Source organism: Buceros rhinoceros, unplaced genomic scaffold (genome assembly GCF_000710305.1).
Source record: "Buceros rhinoceros silvestris isolate BGI_N320 unplaced genomic scaffold, ASM71030v1 scaffold16464, whole genome shotgun sequence".
Lineage (NCBI taxonomy): Eukaryota > Metazoa > Chordata > Aves > Bucerotiformes > Bucerotidae > Buceros > Buceros rhinoceros.
In genome coordinates this window covers 12,767-17,258 of record NW_010407791.1, presented here as the reverse complement: position 1 = coordinate 17,258, position 4,492 = coordinate 12,767, and positions in this window count along the sequence as shown.

The following is a 4,492-nucleotide window of genomic DNA, read 5'->3' as shown; positions in this document are numbered from 1 at the left end:
CCTGCCACACGCAGAGAGAGCAACCGTGCAGCAGCACCAAGCGCCGAGAGCAGCAGCCCCAGCCCGGCACCGCTGGGGGCGTGTGGGGTTAGCTGGTGATCCATCATCAGCTGAAGGTCGAGATGTGAGTGCTCTGGTGAGCAAGAAGCCGCGGGATCTGGGAACAGTTGCAGAAGACACAGAAGAAGAAAAACCACGCATTGGGAACCATTGCAGGGAACTGTAAATATTTGGGTCAGACACGGTCTAGGAAATAAGGGGGTAGGACTCAACGGATAAGATAATGGGGGTTGTTGCTTTGATGGCAAATCCCTGCTTCTGGGACAGAGGGTATACAAGGCTGCTGTGCTGCCAATAAACGTCTTCGATCATCACCCGGAGTCCGTGATTCAATACGCCACAGGGGCAAACACACACTTTGCTGGGAAACAGCAAAAAATCTGCAGCCGCCCTGTTTTGAAGCGTTGCATGTCTAATCGAATCCCTGTCTCACAATAATCCACTTAAAGCTCGTGAAGTAGTGTTACACTGTTTCGCTAACCAACATCCTAATTTATTTAATGCCGCCAGGGCTTTGGCAGCAGCCACCCAGGCCTAAAGAGGGAAACGACAACTATTCTGCCGCCATCCCAAAACTGAATCTGGTCATCACATCGGTTGCTATATATGTGTAAGCTTCGTGACATCTGTCGTGATCTTCGGAGATTTAGAATCATAGCTTTGTTTGGCATCAGTAAAGTTAATCGACCCAAACTACAGGGATCACCCACAGCACTGGGGGGGATGCCAGGCCAGGCTCTGTCCCCACATATTAAAAAGACACCATAAGGTGATTTATGTGGCACAACACCCACATTGTTAAATGCCCCTTTTGGTGTGCTCCAGGACTCATTACACCAAGCCGTCCTGGCTCTATACTAATGTCCGGGCTTGCATTTAGCGTTTGCACCTTAGTCCAGTGTGCGTCCTTTGGCCCCTTGTTTACAAAGTCCACACAATAGTCCATAGATACCGAGCTGAACAGTTCTAATTCTGGGGGTTCAAAATCTGCCTGTGGCAACGCGCTGATCCAGAGGGCCATCGTTTGCGAGCTGCTCATTTTTTGCGATCAGTCTGCTGTGCGTGATTAGCAATACTCTGTACACTTGAATAATCATCCAGTGGGTGGCCTACAAAAGAGGTGGAGAAGGGATTTTCCGGCGATGTTGTTGCAAGACAAAAGGAGTCTTGACCCATCACGTTTGCTAGCGTTATCCAGACGTCAGTCTTTGCTCGCGGTGGGATCCAGGCAGCACTGCTCACAGCTATCTGGATCCATCTGATGATGACACATATGGCCGCATGCCTCGTTCCGGCATCTACCATGGTCTGTCACCTGTGGAACCACAAGCACAGCCTCTTCCCCGAGTTACCAAAGGAAATGGACCATGCCATTGTCCCATTTCTAGATTTTTTTACCTTCACTAAAGCTCTTTCGTCCACCTGCCTGTGGCTTCCCCCCATGGACATCAATTGTTTAACAAACGGAGGCCTCGATTCGTCCCAGCGATTTAAGAAATTGAGTACATATAAGGCTTTAGCCAATCGTTCATGAGGGCTCCTACTGTCCATTCCCACTCCCCCTTTTTGTTTTAAAAGCATATTTTTCAGGGTGCCATGAGCCCATTCAATGGTTGCCCGACCTGTGGGAGAACGGGGAATACCTGTAACATGTCAAACCCCCCAAAGTTGCAGAAATCCGGCAGTGTGTTGCGCACTGTACACAGGTCCATTGTCTGCTTTGATTTTCCGTGGTACTCCTAATGTTGCAGAGGCATATAGGAAGTGATGGCAAACATCACGCGCTTTCTCTCCGGTGTGTGCCGTGGCACAGAGGGCTCCAGAAAAGGTATCGATAGACACACGTACATATTGGAGTCGCCCACAGTCAGGAATATGTGTCACATCCGTATAGAATCAGTGTCTAGCTCTATATATGAAGCATTAATCCTTTCTTGTTCCATATATCAAGTATTAATACTTCACAAAAGTTTGACGCAAATTAACAATATTGATCCCCAGGTTACTGAAATCATAGACATGTACACAAAACAATAGACTTATTTCATCTAAAACCAGACTAAACGTGACGTCACGTAAAACACAGACAGTTAAAATTGAGGCCTCCCAAGTATTACAACTAAAATTAGTGCTGCTGTGATTAAGACAACTAGCAAGGCACCCTGCGGCCAGAAAAGGTATCGATAGACACACGTACATATTGGAGTCGCCCACAGTCAGGAATATGTGTCACATCCGTATAGAATCAGTGTCTAGCTCTATATATGAAGCATTAATCCTTTCTTGTTCCATATATCAAGTATTAATACTTCACAAAAGTTTGACGCAAATTAACAATATTGATCCCCAGGTTACTGAAATCATAGACATGTACACAAAACAATAGACTTATTTCATCTAAAACCAGACTAAACGTGACGTCACGTAAAACACAGACAGTTAAAATTGAGGCCTCCCAAGTATTACAACTAAAATTAGTGCTGCTGTGATTAAGACAACTAGCAAGGCCCCCTGCGGGCATCCGTGGGCAGAATAAACATCCCCTTCTGTCCAAGTGCAATTCATCATGATGAATTAAGGGGGAAAATGGAATGAAAAAGTTACCTTGGTTCATTTGCATACTGACCCTGGACTAGCAACTGATGTCTGAATCCGCAGCATCCCCAGTGTGGATTGTTTTAGAGGTGAGGTGTGGGTAGTTAACGGACCCTTGTGGGCGTCCTCATGGAGGCAACGTGGTCCTCATTGTGCCATGTAGCTACCTCTGGTCTCGTGACCAATGTGGATGGCCCCAAACTCCACCTTCCAATCACATCATCTGCCCAATTTCACTACTGGGGTCGCTGTTCGGTGGTCGTTTGACTTCATCTTTACTCTTATCTTTGTTCTTGAGGCAGTCACGGCGCGAAGCCGTTCAGATAAAACAAAAAAAAAAAAAATCAAGGGATAAATATCTAGAATACTGACCATGCATTGGCAAAAAAATGCTACAGCAGCAACACCTGTCATCATTCTGTTTAGCTAGTAATTTTTTTTTTTTTTAAAGTATTGGCTTAGGAGAGAAAACCTGAATTTCAGCAATCATAATTGGGTAGGCAAGGTGTTCAGAAACATTTATTCTCTATCCTTTCTGTGCAATAGAAAACAAGGGGTAAAAAGACGTAAAAATATGTCTTGGAATTCTTTAAATCCTGTGTCTGTCTCCCTTTTTTAGTAGGTATCATATTTCCCTGCATCACTATAGAGACTTTTATAAATTTATTAGGTGAATTTATTGATGGTAAAAAGGTGTTATATGCAAAAGTTTTTGCCTGTTTCAATGCTTTTATAGATAACTGTGTTTGTGGAACTGCTGTAGCAAAATCACCTTCTCCTTTCCCTCTTCAAATCATATATTCTGTACTCGTCAGCAATAACTGAGCTGTTCTCTTACAGTCGTGAGGACACAGTACAAAATTTTCAAACACTGTTTTAAGTAAGCTCATTGTATGCGGGGACTTGACCCCATAATCTTTCACTGCGTGTTGGAGTTCTTTTACGATGTCAGGACTGATGGGTTCCCAGTATGGTCGGTGATGTGCTTGATAGGTTACCAGGCATATGTCGCTGTCTTTTACTGCCTGTTTGGGAATGCTGAGCAATACGTCATGAGGGCCCGACAGATACAAGTCTGGCTTCTCTTCGGGGTCTATCAGGGCGCTGTGTACAGGCGCAGTGGCGAAGCAGCAAGGTGCCGGTCTCACAAACTGAAGACAGAAGGTTCAGATCCTCCCCGTCGCCATTTCCATGACTTCTGGGTCAATGACCCACCGGCTGCCATTTCCATGACCCCCAAGTCAGCAACCTGGCGGTTGTTGTTTCCGTGACCCATGGGTCAGCACCCTGGCGGTATCTGTTTTGATGACCCACGGATCGGGATCATGCCACTTGCCATTTTGATGACCCACAGCTCAGCAACTGACGGTCGCCGTTTCAATAACACGTGACCTGGCAGCCTCCGTTTCCATGACCCGCAACTCAGTGACCCAGCAGCACCCGTGTCGATGACCCGTAGGTCAGCCACCTGCCGGCTGCAGTTTCCATGACCTGCAGGTCAGCGACCCTCCAGTGGCCGTTTCAATGACCTGCAGGTCAGCGACCCACCGGTCGTCGTTTCCGTGATTTATGGGTCAGCAACCCAACAGTCGCTGTTTCCATGACCTGTGGGTCAGTGATCCGGCAGTCGCCATTTTGATGACCTGCGGGCAAGGGTCCCGCCGGTCACCATTTCGATCCTTTGTGGGTCAGCGATCCGCCAGTTCCCATTTCGATGACTCGCCTGTCAGCAACCCTCTGGTAGCCATTTCCATGACCTGCCGGTCCGCGACCCAAAGGTCGCCGTCCTGATGACCCTCAGATCAGTGACCCGCCAGTCGCCATTTCGGCGACCCCT